This window comes from Panthera onca, chromosome E2 (assembly GCF_046562875.1).
Source record: "Panthera onca isolate mPanOnc1 chromosome E2, mPanOnc1 haplotype 2, whole genome shotgun sequence".
Classification (NCBI taxonomy): Eukaryota; Metazoa; Chordata; class Mammalia; order Carnivora; family Felidae; genus Panthera; species Panthera onca.
In genome coordinates this window covers 2370083-2385343 of record NC_138353.1, presented here as the reverse complement: position 1 = coordinate 2385343, position 15261 = coordinate 2370083, and the positions used below count along the sequence as shown (strand labels likewise).

The 15261-nt window shown below is 46.2% G+C and overlaps 1 protein-coding gene and 1 long non-coding RNA gene across 5 annotated transcripts in view; one reads left to right on the top strand and one right to left on the bottom strand.

Moving 5' to 3' along the window:
• The window catches only part of ZNF667 (zinc finger protein 667), a 79784-nt gene that overhangs the window by 17852 nt on the left and 46671 nt on the right, over positions 1-15261 (top strand). Inside the window, exon 1 of one of the 4 annotated variants that reach the window (XM_060652459.2) lies at positions 13552-13796. The exons of 1 other annotated variant lie outside the window; for it this stretch is intronic. The gene's annotated coding sequence lies outside the window, so the exon portion shown is untranslated. Of the gene's footprint in view, positions 1-13551; positions 13797-14897; positions 15026-15261 lie in introns of those variants that run through there. 2 more of the 4 variants (XM_060652456.3, XM_060652457.3) reach the window with 2 other exon arrangements.
• Positions 13280-14850, bottom strand: LOC132691247 (uncharacterized). The gene is made up of 2 exons (XR_009615639.2): positions 14399-14850; positions 13280-14056 (listed from the first exon to the last, which is right to left on the bottom strand). It is a non-coding gene; the product is annotated as an uncharacterized LOC132691247 (long non-coding RNA).

Below are 15261 nucleotides of genomic sequence, written 5' to 3'. Positions count from 1 at the left end.
CTAGGTGTTCAAAATGGCTTGGTGCTGATCTAGCTGCATTTCAGGGACAAGACAAGCTCAGGGCCTCCATCCTGCTCCACCATCTTAACCCGATCCTGATGGGGTCCTTTTTTTTCTGGTTTCTTGGGCCTTTTCTTTAAAGACCAAAGGGTGTTCCTTTGGATGAGGGAGGATCACACAGCACTTGGGGACAAAGATACAGCCAAGTGGCCTGGCGCTGGAGGCCACGATGGAGGAGATCCCCACAGCCAGAGTGGCCTTGCACTGGGCGCCGTGGCGACTTGGGAGGAGGGCCACCCAGACACTGCTGGACACCAGCATACTGAAGGTGAGGAACTTGACTTCACCAAAGGTGTCAGGCAGGTTTCTTGCCCAGAAAGCAATAGCAGGGGTCCCAGGATCAAGAAGCCCAGGTAACAGGGCAGAAGGTGGACACAGTAGGAGGCGGCATCAGAGCCCTCATTACACTGGATGGTGATGTGGCCAAGTGAAGACTGAGGGTCCTTGTCCAGGAAGGGGGGAGATACCCCCAGGCCGACCCCAAGAGGACCCCTTGGACGAGGAGCAGAGGAGTGAGCTGTGCAAGGACCCGCTCACCTCTGGACCCTGCTTGTTGACCCTGACTACAGTGATGGTCTTGACTGAGATGGGGGACAGGGCCACCATGAACCCAGCTGCAGATGTGGTCTGTCGGATGGATGAGGCAGGTGGCAGCAGTGGGGCAGCTGAGGAAGAGCAAGGGGCAGAGGAAGCAGAGCATGGGGGAGACAGGAGGGCATTGCTGAGGGTCCGCTTGTTGGCTTTGACCAGGGGGGTTTCAATGCCTCACAAACACCACCAAGGTCAGAATGGAGAGGGCAGTTAAGGACAGTGTGAGACATGCTGGAGTCAGGCTGGGAAAGTCTCCGTTTTGGGAAGGCAGTGGTCCCCTTTCTTATTTGGATAATGACCCTTGGGCAGAGCCTGCACTGTTTGTGTCTGGAAGGAACAAACAGATTGTCGCTCTCTCCAAGACGGGGCATTGCGCATTTGATACGATGCCGATAGCCAGCCCTCTCACCCCCACCACCCAGGTTTGATGGTTTTTCTCTTTTGTAGACTGTTCTTTTTATTCTTTTGTAGAGAGAGAGAAAGAGAAAGCACAAGCGGGAGCCTGCTTAAGATTCTCTCTCTGTCTAGGGGTGCCTGGGTGGCTCATTTCGTTAAGCTCAGGTCATGATCTCATGGTCCGTGAGTTCGAGCCCCGTGTGGGGCTCTGAGCTGACTAGCTCAGAGCCTGGAGTCTGCTTCGGATTCTGTGTCTCCCCCCTCTCTGCCCCTACCCCACTCATGCTCTGTCTCTGTCTCTCAATAATAAATAAATGTTAAAAAAATTTTAAAAATAAATAAACATTAAATAATTTTTAAAAAGATTCTCTCCCTCTGCCCCTCCCCGACTTGCACGCATGCTGCCCCCCTCTCTCAAATAACGCTTTTTAATATTTTATTTTTATGGATTATTCTTTTTTAAATTTATAATAAAATTGACATTTCTTTGCGTCAAGAAGGATGCAGGGTACAACAGTTAGGGAGGAGTGAAAGAAAACATGGATACCAGGGAGAGCATGTAATAAAACCTCTTGAATGCTTGGACACCAATGTAATAGATCCCCTAGATTTCCCAGTACCCTTTGTCTTTTCTCTTTTGTTCAAAGGGTGTCATTTGCAGCAGGACATGCTGTGGTGGTTAAATATCTCATCTCTGAGTTAAAATTCAAATCCCACTAATAACCCTTCTGAGAAAGCTGCTCAATTGGAACGTGCTTCCGTTTCTATGACAACCACCCACACCACTGTGCCTTCGTCCCACCTTTTACCATGCTGGATGGACATACTTTAAAATCAACAATGTATCTCCATTCTTGGTTGGCTTGCCCCACTTATCTGGCACTGAACACAGCTAGGTTAAATAGGAAGAGAGAATATCCTTCCGTAGCATTTGTTGAAATACGTTACGTCACTGAGTAATTCAGAAGGCCAGACAGTTGTTTCTGGTGTCTACTTGTACATCTTTCTTTTTAAAAGCTGTTTTTAAATCCAACCCGAAGCATGGAAACACCATAGGTACAGACCTCTATCTTTTTTTTTTATTTTTAACTTTTTAATTTTTTATTTTTTTAACGTTTATTTTTGAGAGAGACAGAGAGACAGAGACAAGTGGGGGAGGGGAAGAGAGAGAGGGAGACACAGAATCCGAAGCAGGCTCCAAGCTCTGAGCTGTCAGCACAGAGCCCCATGCGGGGCTTGAACCCGTGCGGGGCTTGAACTGTGAGATCATGACCTGAGCTGAAGTCGGATGCTTAACCGACTGAGCCACCCAGGCGCCCCTTTATTTTTTCATTTTTATTTTCAACATTTTTTTAACTTTATTTTTGAGAGAGAGAGAGAGCGCGAGCACATGTGCACAAGCAGGGGAGAGGCAGAGAGAGAGGGACAGAAGATCCAAAGCAGACTCTGCACTGAGAGCAGCAAGCCCCATGCGGGGCTTGAACTCATGAACTGCGAGATCATGACCTAAGCCAAAGTTGGACCCTCAACCAGCTGAGCCACCCAGGTGCCCCAGACAGACCTCTGTCTGACAGCCACACATAAAAGAATGGAAAGTCCAATAAGGCTTTCTTCTGAGAATACTCCGTGCACTTTTTCTATTCTCCTCTCCTGGCTGGTACAGGGGGGTGGGACTCACGGCTTCTGAAATCCCCAGGCAAGAATGAAGGCACAATTCCTCGCTACCACAGATTCCTCAAAATGAGAATTTCTTAGAAAAATTCCAGGAGAATCAGAGTTCCTTCTTAAGTGGATGCTACTATTGTGGTTGTTTTTGTTGTGGTAGCGATGTATAAATAATGTCTCTGAGACAAGATTTGACTGTCATCCAAGAATCTGAAAGGTTGGTTTGGTACATGATGACCACAGGGTATGAGACCTTAATACAATTTCTTTTTTTTTTTTTTTTAATTTTTTTTTTCACGTTTATTTATTTTTGAGATAGAGAGAGACAGAGCATGAATGGGGGAGGGTCAGAGAGAGAGGGAGACACAGAATCTGAAACAGGCTCCAGGCTCTGCGCTGTCAGCACAGAGTCCGACGCGGGTCTCGAACTCACGGACCGCGAGATCATGACCTGAGCCGAAGTCAGATGCTTAACCGACTGAGCCACCCAGGCGCCCCAACAATTTCTGATGTTTTACTATGTGATAAGAAAACTGCCAATGATAACAGGAAATTGAAGAAGAGCAGAAGGATGAAGAAGAGGAAGAGGGTAAGAGTCAAGACAATAATACCACGTTAGGACTTAGTCTGTTTTCACCCTTCACATCTATTCTTCAGTCCTTCCCCCAACTTACAAGGAGAAGACTATGGTTTTCTTTATTTTGTAGTTTAGGATAAGGAGGCTCAAAAAGAATTTGACTTTGTATAAATAAGTAAGTCCATGATGCTTGTAATAGAGATGTAATTAAGCATAATGATGGGGGTTTCAGGACTACTCACCTGAGGAATTTTGTAAAGCCCCAGATGTTTTGCCATGGGACTAGAAAGAGCTGAACTTGTTGTTCCAACCACTGCAGCCAGAGGGGGGCTGCCCCAACACCTGTAGTTAGGAGTGCAGCCCTTGTAACCTGAGTGCAGATTCACTACCTTTTGAAGGGCCAGGGACACCTGGAGTCCCAAAGGGAGACACCCAGGGTGAGGTTGGGAAGCAGATTGGCATCTCTGGTGATCTCCTCAATGGCCAGCGCAAAGCATCCAGCCCCTTCAAATGTTGTCTCCAAAAATCTGAACAGGAACATCAAGAACTAGTCAGGAATCCATTAGAATAATAAATTCAGTATAGTTGCAGGATACAAAATCAATATACAAAAATCAGTTATTTCTATATGCTAATACTGAACTATCAAAAAGAGAAGCTAAGAAAACCATCCTATTTACAATAGCATCAAAAAGAATAATATATCTAGGAATAAATTTCACCAAGGAGATGAAAGGTCTGTATGCTGAAAACTATAAGACACTGATATAAGACATTGAAGACAGGGACCCCTGGCCAGCTCAGTCAGTGGAGCATGTGACTCTTGATCTTGGGGTTGTAAGTTCAAACCCCATGTTGGGTGTAGAGATTGCTTAAAAATAAAATCTTAAAAAAAAAGATACAATTTTATTCTTGGGAATTTCTGGGGCTTTCTGTGTCTTTCAATAGTATTGTTAATACCTTGGTTCTCGATGATATAACCTTTTGTCTTTTTATTTTTATTTTTATTTTTTACTCCATAGATTTTTTTCTTAAACTTTTATGCTTACTTGGAATCTAATTATGGTTTCCTTTTCACCTTATTGGTCTGATGAGTCTTGGACTAGCATCCATTATATTATATTTGTGTATTACCCATAAAGATAAATAGCATAGTTGGGAGAACTGACCCTCCACTCTCTTTTGTTCTGATAGCTAAATAAGTGGTCATCTAGCTGTCCAGTGGCCATTTAGCCTTTTGTAAAACTTGCTACTATTCACCTGTGGTTTTTATAGTACCCTCTACTTCTCTCTTACCTATAAAAATTCACGGAACATCAGAGTGGATAAATCCACACATACAGTGTACTTACTACAACATTCACACACAGTTCATTGTTGACTCCTGTTTGATTGTACAGTTCTACTCACAGCACAACTTTGCTATCGTTGTGCTGTGAGTGGGACACAACATAACAAAGGTTGCAAGTAACCTTCGTTCATTTTAGGAACTGTCTGAAAGGTCCATCTCTTTGACAGAAATCATTATACAACAGTTTAGAGGTCAAGAGTCTTTGAACTCCTTACCTCAGATGACTGACTTTGTCATCACTTTGTCTCATCATTCCAAAATCATTGTATCATGCATGATTCCTACTCAATCCTTAGGAAAACTCTGCATTGAAATTTCCACTTAAACCACCTTCAAATCACAAAAGAAAAGGTCCCAACTTGCCCCCTTCACGCAGAGGCTAGGAGACATCATTGAGGCAGTGCTCTGTCATGCTGGGATTGGAGGGAGCTTGGCTTTCTCATGGATGGGTTGTCTTGCTGATATCTGGGGATGCTATTTGACAGATGTGAGGAGGGTGAACATACATGCAGGTAGGTTGGAGCAAGATTAGTAAACGAGAGAGAGAACGGGAAAATAAAAGCATGCTCCTGCTTAATCAGCAAGCATTCAGAGACAGAGTGTGATTGGTTTTCTTCCATTATGTCCAAAATGTCATTTAGAACAACTCTATTTGGTGGAATCAGAACACTAACAAAAGAGTAAAGTAGTGTTTACTGGTCCTATTCCTTTAGGATCATAGGAGATTATTCATGATATTTTAGGGCAGCTTTTCAAAACCCAATAGACATTTTAATTAATTTATTTATTTATATTTATTATTTTATTTTAGAGAGAGAGTGTGTGAGTGAGGGTGAAGGGCAGAGGGAGAGAGAGAATCTTAAGCAGTCTCCATGCTCAGCATGGAGCCCAACACGGGGCTCGATCCCATGACCCTGGGATCATGACCTGAACCAAAATCAAGAGTGGAACGCTCAACTGATTGAGCCACCCAGGTGTCCCTGGACATTTTTAAATTCAATAAAGGCAGTCCAGAGGCTGAGTTGAGTTTCTGATAGCCTCAGATATCTAGAGAAAGAATTGGAATCCAGGTCCCAGACAAGGAGGGAGCTGGAGTCACCTTTCTTGGTCCCCAGGAGCCAGGGAAACCAGAAGAGGACAGACCTTTGCAGTCACTTCCTCAATCCCCCAAATTAGTGACGAGGCCTCAGGCTGTCAGAATCTCAGGTACAGACTTTTTCAAAGATGATTATCATTGCTTTTTGTGATATTTACAAGTAATTTCGCAACACTGAGAAAATGTTTATTATTCATTGTGACATAGAGATCATGAACTGTTAGTACTGTAAAGCTCATTTGTTGGATGATTATATAAATTTGTATTTCTCGGGCACCCGGGTGGCTCAGTCAGTTAAGCGTCTGTCTCTTGATTTCGGCTCAGGTCATAATCTCAAGGTTTGTAAGTTCAAGCCCTGCATCAGGCTTTGTGCTGACAGCATAGAGCCTGCTTGGGATTCTCTTCTTTCTTTCTGCCCTTCCCCTGCTCGTGCACTCTCTCTCAAAATAAATAAATAAATTAAAAAAAATTGTTTTGTATTTCGCAGAGGAGTATATTCTTGTAGACACAATGCAAAGTCACATTGTCCCAATTACTCAGCAAGAACATCTTTAAAAAAAATTTTTTTTAATGTTTATTTATTTTTGAGAGAGACAGAGACAGAGACAGAGTGTAAACGGGAGGGGCAGAGAAAGGGGAAGACACAGAATCTGAATAGGCTCCAGGATCTGAGCTGTCAGCACAGAACCCAACGCGGGGCTCAAATCCACAAAGCGTGAGATCATGAGCCGAAGTCAGACACTTAACCAGCTGAGCCACCCAGGCACCTCAGGGCAAGAATGTCTTTGAGGAAGACAATGATATGACAAAACCGAGCAAGGAAATGGGGTGTTTCCATGGGTGGAGGACTGCTCTGAGGACCAGGCACAGGGACAGGCACTACACACATTATGTCATTTCTCCTTAATCTTTATAACCAATACTGTATGATCTCATATGAGAGTGAACCAAACAGAAACAAGCAATGAGACTGTTTCGCCCAATGTCACATCACTGGAGGGTGGGGGTGTTGAGGAAAGCATTCCTCATGACTCTGATGCATCACAAAGGGTTTCAGAGGGCTAAGGGCTTGTTACAGGGCTGGCTCAGTGGGAGGAGGGTCCCACTCTTGAGCTCAGGGTCATGAGTTCGAGCCCCATGTTGGGTATAGAGATTACTTAAATAAAACTAAAAAAAAAAAAATAAAGGTTTATCACAGGCCTAGCACAGGAATTACCATGGAGGATCCTTAAAACTGACTTCACAAATGAGGTGTGCCCACTCTAAAATCCCCTTCTGCCCACCTCTGTGAAGTCCCATAATCCCCCAGGTCACCTTCTCTCTGGAATCTCATACATTGATTTTTCAAAATCTTCCCATGTTGATGCATTGTCAACAATTGTCTGTAGGGCAGAGCATGACAGCACTTTCCAGCATTAAGGCTATGAGCTCATTTAGTCTTTAAAACTTAATGTGTATTAACTTGTTTACCTTATCCCAACCCAGTGAGGAAGATGTTATCGTTACCCATAGTTTGTGAATGAAAAATCACAGGCATTGTCCTTACTAATTGCTAGAGCCACTATATCAACAAGTCAGACGTGGGATTTGAATGCAGTCTACAGACAAAGCCTGCATTCCTGACCAATGTGCTACCGCCTGACCCCTAACAGGTAAGCCTTGGTCCTTCACACAGACCCTAGCATGTAGACAGTCACCAAAAAAGTGTTGAGTGAATATATAAGCACAGATTGGCCCCAATCCCAGTAGACTTTTTGGGATGACAGTCAGCAGATGTGATTTCCCATTGCAAACACAGGCAGGCTCCTCCGTTGCCCTTCATCACAGTGTGTGGGGTGCACCTCTAGAGAACCCAAACTACTCCTAGCTCGTAGGACTTCTCCACGGTTCGAATACATGTTTGCCACAATCTCAGTTCATCCACCATGGTGTGCTCACTTCCAGAACACTGGGTGCATGTTACTCAGAGCGGCATCACTGACCTATGAGGTGTTGGATGCACATTTAAAAAAAAATTTTTTTTTTAATTTACATCCAAATGAGTTAGCATATAGTGCAACAATGATTTCAGGAGTAGATTCCTTAGTGCCCCTTAACTATTTAGCCCATCCCCCCTCCCACAACCCCTCCAGCAACCCTCTGTTCTCCATATTTAGGAGTCTCTTATGTTTTGTCCCCCTCCCGGTTTTTATGTTATTTTTATATTATTTATGTTCATCTGTTTTGTCTCTTAAAGTCCTCATATGAGTGAAGTCATAGGATATTTGCCTTTCTCTGACTAATTTCACTTAGCTTAATACCCTCATGTTCCATCCACATAGTTGGAAATGGCAAGATTTCACTCTTTTTGATTGCCAAGTAATACTCCATTGTATATATATGCACCACATCTTCTTTATCCATTCATCCGTTGATGAACATTTGGGCTCTTTCCATACTTTGGCTGTTGTCAATAGTGCTGCTATAAACATCGGGGTGCATGTGTCCCTTCGAAACAGCACACCTGTATCCCTTGGATAAGTACCTAGTAGTGCAATTGCTGGGTTGTAGGACAGTTGTATTTTTAGCTTTTTGAGGAACCTCCATACTGTTTTCCAGAGTGGCTGCACCAGTTTGCATTCCCACTAACAATGCAAAAGAGATCCTCTTTGTCCGCATCCTTGCCAACATGTTTTGCCTGAGTTGTTAATGTTAGCCATTCTGACAGGTGTGAGGTGGTATCTCATTGTGGTTTTGATTTGTATTTCCCTGATGATGAGTGATGTTGAACATTTTTTCATGTGTCTGTTAGCCATCTGGATGTCTTCTTTGGAGAAGTGTCTATTCATGTCTTTTGCCGATTTCTTCACTGGATTATTTGTTTTTTGGGTGTTGAGTTTGATAAGTTCTTTATAGATTTTTGGATATTGACCCTTTATCTGATATGTTGTTTATGAATATCTTCTCCCATTCTGTCGGTTGCCTTTTAGTTTTGTTTATTGTTTCCTTCGGTGTGCAGAAGCTTTTTATTTTAATGAGGTCTCAGTAGTTCATTTTTGCTTTTGTTTCCCTTGCCTCCGAAGACATGTTGAGTAAGAAGTTGCTGCAGCCTGGATGCACATTTTTAATGTGTGGGAAGCACACTCTTGCAATTATTTTGGAAAAGTGATCCTTAATTAGTACCGTCTATACAGATGTCATCAAATTTGCATTTTCCAAATTTAGGTAGGAGGCAGAGTCATGAGTAAGACGTAGCAGACAATCATGGAAGTTGACCAGGAGTTGTGTTTCGTAAGAGGGCATGGGAAATGTTGGTGCAGACATGCCTAGCCCCCTGTCATCTCATCCCCTTCTCCTGTGCCCCTCTTCCCGATTCACTTAGCAGAGTTCTGCAAGGTGGTCTCCAGGTAAAGTGAATGAGGGAATAGTTTTTGATGAGCGTAAGGTCAAAGATGGCCACCATAACGACATCAGCAGGCCTGTCAAAGTGAAGCCTGAGAGCCCCTTGCTCAGGTGGGCTGAAGGCAGGCGCAGAGCCCACAAGACAACACAGCAGAGCCTCAAGGGGCATCCTCCAGGATCTGCCCCTCACCCCACAGAGCAGGTGAGGCATCCTTTCTCAAGGAGGCTGGTGCTCCCTTCAGCCTTGAGGAAGCTTCTGAAAGCAAAACTGGAGTGGCTGCTGTTTTTGTGAAGAGTCACACCACACAGTGTGTCTTTCTCTTGGGTCCTTGCTGTAGTCATCGGCTTTGAAGAACCAGATGACTGATGCTCCTGTTTGTTTATTTTGAGAGAGAGAGAGAGCTCAAGCAGGGAAGTGGCAGAGAGAGAGGGGGGTCGGGGGGAATATCCCAAGCAGGCTCTGTGCTGCTACTGCACAGCCCAATGCAGGGTCGGTCTCACAAACCGTAGATCATGATCTGAGCCAAACTGAAGACTTAGACGCTTAACCGACTGAACCCCCCTGACGCTCTCCTAGAGGTTTTAATTACGGGTGGAGTGTCTGTTCCCATAGCCATGAGCTTTGAGTGAAGCATAAAACCCCAAGAAAATGGCTGAACTTAGGGCATCTATGTATTTGGGAGAGCCCTGAAACCCCAAGGACATTAAAACGTGCTGCAGGCCTGTGACCTCCACCTTCTTCCTGGGTAGACCCAAGAAGAAAATAGAAACAGAGATGGCAGCTGCTTACCAGATTAACACACAAGAGGTAATGCCAGTATATTTAAAAGAGAAAAGGCACGAATGGTTAAGGGGATTGGCTAAATTAGAGTATATTGCAAAATGCAGAACTGTGAATCCATTGAAAAGTTTTGTGGGACATAAGTTTATATATGTAAAGCAGGGCTGTGAGCCTCCTCACTGTTGAGATTCTGGCAGGGTAACTTCAGGAGAGAGCTGTCAGGTCCATTGTGGGATGTTTAGCAGTACCCCTGGCCTCCACCCACTAGAGGCTGTAGAATAGAACCCCTCCCCAAACTGTGTCAAGCAAAAGTATCTTCATATGTTGCCTTGTGGCCCCTGAGGTTTAGAACAACTGGTGTATCTATACATCTATACATCCACTTTGGCTCCTGAGCGCCAACCACAAGCCAGGAGTCAGTCTAGGACTAGTAATGTGATGTAATGTGCTAGTAATGCATCACACACGTGAAAATGGCAATGGTGAATAAGAAGTCAGTTATTCAACTATGCGCAACAAGATGCAAACTGCCCATTATTCCTGCCATCAGGAAAACAGTACTGCAAATACCATCTATGCTTGTTCATTCTCTCCAGAATCCATTTTATCCCTCTGGATGAAAAGGGTGCTATTGTTGAATCTCTCCTTTGGGGAGCCTGGGGAAATGGGCCATCTCTTTCAAGTTCCAGAGAGAGGATCTCATGCTTCCTGAATACTCAGTTGTCTGCTTGCATGTTCTGGTAACATCTGAGGATGACACTGAATGATGGGTTTCCTGGGCTATGAGCACAGTTCCTCTCCCCGTGCTTTGCCCCACAGACAGTGGGTTGGAAGGAGGGGTGTCATGCCTCCTTTGCCACCTGCTGACTTGCCCTGCACTCCCCAGAGCTGCTGCTGTTGCAGTTTTAACCACTTTCTCCAATAAGTGTGGCTCCTTCCCTGGGGCTGCTTTCGTGGGAGCAGCTGGGAAGTCACCCTGATTGCTCCAGCAGGGCTAGGCTTGGGAGAAGCCCAGGTCTGTGCCTGGTGTTTGGTTTCTGTAGGAGGGAGTCCAACTGGAGGAACTGAACCATCAGTGATTAGGGGACCCAAAGCTCTTAAATGGTTCCAATCACTTTTGCTTCTGCTAAGTCATTACACTTAGAGGAAAGGTAATTTATTTATTATCAGATAGAATTGTGGTAAATGGGTAAGTGTGACTTCCCACTATTTAGCCTTATTAATGTGGTCTGGGTTTACCATTGGGAAGAGTGATAACTGCTTATTTTATTTAAATGTTTATTTATTTTTGAGAGAGAGCGAGAGAGCGAGTAGAGGAGGAGCAGAGAGAGAGGGAGACAGAATCCCAAGAAAGTTTTGTGCTATCAGTGCAGTGCCGGATGTGGGGCTTGAACTCACGAACCGTGAGATCATGACCTGACCTAAAACCAGGAGTTGGAGGCTTAACCAACTGAGCCACCCAGATAACTGGCTATTTTAGAAAAGTGGGGGTAATGTAAGTTATCAAGATAAATATTGAAAATAATTGATTTTTTTAAAAAAGCTTATTTATTTTGAGAGAGACAGTGGGGGAGGGTCAGAGAGAGAGAGGAAAAGAGAATCCCAAGCAGGCTCCTCACTGTCAGTGCAGAGCCCCATGTGGGGCTCGGTCTCACAAACTGCAAGATCCTGACCTGAGCTGAAATCAAGAGTCTGACACTTAACCAACACTTGAGCCACCGACACTTGAGCCACCCAGGCACCCCGAAAATAATTGATATTCTATATAGATGGCCACTGTTAACAACTTGGTCTGTTTCTTCTCAGTTCTGCTTTCCTGAGCAAGTTTATATTGAAGGATGTTCGTGTAGGCCAAAAGGTGGAGCCTGGCTGGGCTGCCATGATTTATCCTGACTTCCCGGGATTCTGACCAAGGATTAATAGCCTTCCCAGGGAAACCTTTGGGACAGCCTATCTCAGCCTTTATTTCTTCAAAATTTTCCTATTCAGGGTGAGGAACAGAATCTTTTTTAAATGACCATATATTTGGTTAGGTTACAAAGAATGCATCAGTATGTCCAAAAATTGAAATTACAAGTGTCATTTATGCTCACAATGCAAGAAATGAAGAGATTTAAAGGAGAACATGAAAACCTAAATAAAGGATGCTTACAACAGGAAATTATAAAACATTTCCATTAAACAATTCTAGGGTAAAAAGGAAAACATGAATGAAAATTATGAAATTTGTACAATTTCAAAACAAAGTTAAAAATGAACATAAAAATTATAGGGGCGCCTGGGTGGCTTAATCAGTTGAGGATCCGATTCTTGATTTCCGCTCAGGTCATGGTGTCAGGGTCATGGGACTGAGACCCTCATCAGACTCCCAGTACAGAGACTGCTTGAGATATTCTCTCTCTCTAAAAAACAAAAACCCACATTATCTAAGTTGCATGAAATTCTTTCAAACCATCCTATGTGATGACATAATGGATAAACTATCAGAATATTCTTAAATTACAGTGTGTTATATGAATGTACTCTACTTCTATTTGCTTATTTACTGTAAGGGTCGTTTATTTTACTGTGATCTCCATGACTTTGGAGACCACCTCTATTTTGTTATGATTCTATCATTTTACATCAACTTGGCAAAATACTTGGTACGTAATAGAAACTAAAATATTGGATAAATAAAAGAATAAGTGAAATGAAATAGACAAAAATGGCTTAAGATAAAGCTCTGGAATATCATTGTGACTTTGCGTCAGAAATTTCTGGTTTGAACCTTGGCTCCCAAAATTTCACTTGTCAAGAAACAGTGTAATGTCTTCGAGCCTCAGTTCTGTATGGCTAAACTAGCAGTATTCATTTATCCATGCATTCATTCCTGAATTCAGTTAGCAGCCTCTTGGCCAGTGGATGCCCACCCCACAGTGAATTCCGTAGGGAAAGCACCTTCCCAGACAGCAGGTGCTAGCTTCCAGGTGTCAGCAGAGGTACCGCCAGCACCACCAGGTACTGACGAATCTCCCAGTTCAAGAAGCAGCTTGCTCCAGGGAAAAAAAAAAAAACCCGAAGGGGTGCAAAGAGCAGGGGTTTTGGAGTCAGCAAGACCCGGGTTCAAAAACACGCTCTGATCTTTACTAGCTGTGTGACCTTGGGTGAGTTAACCTGACCTCCCTGTGCCTCCGTTTATGCACCTGGAGACCGGAGAGCTCAGTAGAAACAACAGTAGGGTTAAAAGGATTAAATAAAACTTTAAGTGGAAATGACACTTTTGACCTGGGGCAGCAATGTGCCAGCTGCTAGCAGCGGTGGTAGTGAAAGTCCTCATACCCGTTAGCTGCTATTTTGATGATCACCACCACCTTGTCACACAACTGGGAATGCAGAAACTAGTGCCTTACACATTTATTCTTAGTACCTAGTCCCAGAGGGCACCGCCACAAACCCAGGGTTTCCCCCGCACGTGGCGCGATGTAGTGCTGTGTAGTAAGAAACAGGTATTCGTTCTTCGCCCCTTCCCGGCCTGGAGCTCCCCAACCCTAGGAATTTCCTAAGTGCTGAGAGGGAAGGCTCTCTTTTGTTATGTTAACGAACAGGAAATCGAGGAACACTCCTTTGGTGGGGCTGGTTGCCAGGGGAACCAAGCCAGCGGGCGAGGGTTAGAACTTTTAATCCCACCCCCTGACCTCGGTGCAGGGGAGAGGGGCTGGAAATTGAGTTCCATCACCATTGGCCAAAGGTTTCATCCACCGTGCCTTTGCGGTGTAGCCTCTTCCGAAAAAGGACGCGGTTCAGAGCGCTTCCGGGTCGGTGAACGCGTGGAGGCGCTGGAAGAGTGGAAGCTTCACCCTGTGCACCTCTTCCAGGGCCGTTTCTGGGTTACGTCCTTTTGTAACGCTGGTGACCGGTAAGTAAGACGCCTCTCCCAGGTCCGTGATCCGCTCTTGGCATATTAAGCCCTCGGAGGAGGGTCCCCAGAAACTCTGACCTACAGACCTGGAGCTGGGGTCCGGTGGGGGAGGGGGGTGAGCGCCGTCCTGGGGGCTGAGCCGTCGCCAGCGAGGTAGGGTCAGAATCAGGGCGGATCGTAGCACACGCCAGTGGGGTCATTGTTCGACGGCGGGGAGAGTCCACACTGCGACTGCAGTCAGGATTGTACACACACGCCTATAAAAACGCAAAAACAGAGTCTCCACAAAATTAGTCACCGTGGTGTCACGCACACAAACATACGCTTGCACAAACGGTGGTTTCTGTGCACACACCCATTCGGTTTCTGTGGTTCCCTACACACACACACACACAGTCATCCAGAGTCAGACGGTAATTTAAGGTTCTGTAGGCTCACCTCTGCCGTGGTGCCAAAGCAGCCAGAGACGACACACCTGCGGGCACGAGCATACACACTCAACCCCGGTGTTTCCCCCTCACACACGCAAAACACAATCACAAACACAGGGCCTCAGAAGATACAATGGCACAAAATGGGCCTCACGGACTCAGACGTACCGTCACAACCCGGGACTCACGCCCAGGTGCCAGGGGCGGGTCCACACCGCACACCTCTCAGAGAATCCGGAGGACGAGGCGGTCACCTCAGATGCAGCCATTGCGCGCGCGGCCGCCCGACGCTCCTCTCCGCGCGCCGCCGCGTCCCCACGCGTCGCAGGGGCTCCCGGGAAATGTAGGCTGCGGGCCAGAGAGGCGTATCGCAAGGGACTCTGGGGACCTTCGTTCTACGTTGGCGCGAACGAGATTCTACTTCTGGCCTGAGCACCGTCCCTGGGCCCCTCTCCCCGGTCTTTTCGACTCCGGGCCGTACAGATCTCGATACGCGCAGACCGGGAGGTCTGCCCCTCGTTCTGGGCCTGGCCCCGCTGCGCCCCGGAGGCTGCTGGGGGTTGCGGACTGAGGTCGCAGTGCGCACGCGCAACCGCGGGGGAGCCCGGCTCCCAGTACCGCCGAGCGCCGCAGTGCAAGCCCATGCACGGGAACCTGGGGGTGTGCTAGCCGGTGAGGGAGGCCAACTGCGGAGGCTGGGTTTGGTTCCCTGGCTCGCAGAAAGCCCCTCGCGCCTCAGGGCATCCACATGATTTAACAGGAGAACCGTGGCCCCGGGAGCTCCAGGTACACTCTGTACGTGCGCGCGGCTCTACTGCTCCGTGGGTCGTGCGGGGGCGGGGCTCGGCCTGGCGCTCGCTTCGGTGCAGGGGTTGCGGGGCGTGCTTGCGTAAGTGTCTGTTGCATGTGAGGGGGCGGGCCTCAGGCTCAGCGTGTGGGGAGTCCCCTCGCCCCCGCCCGAGGAGAGTGAGCGCGTGCACGCCGCGTGGCTTTGTTTAGGGGCGGGGCCCGGCGCGCTCGGGGAGGTCCGG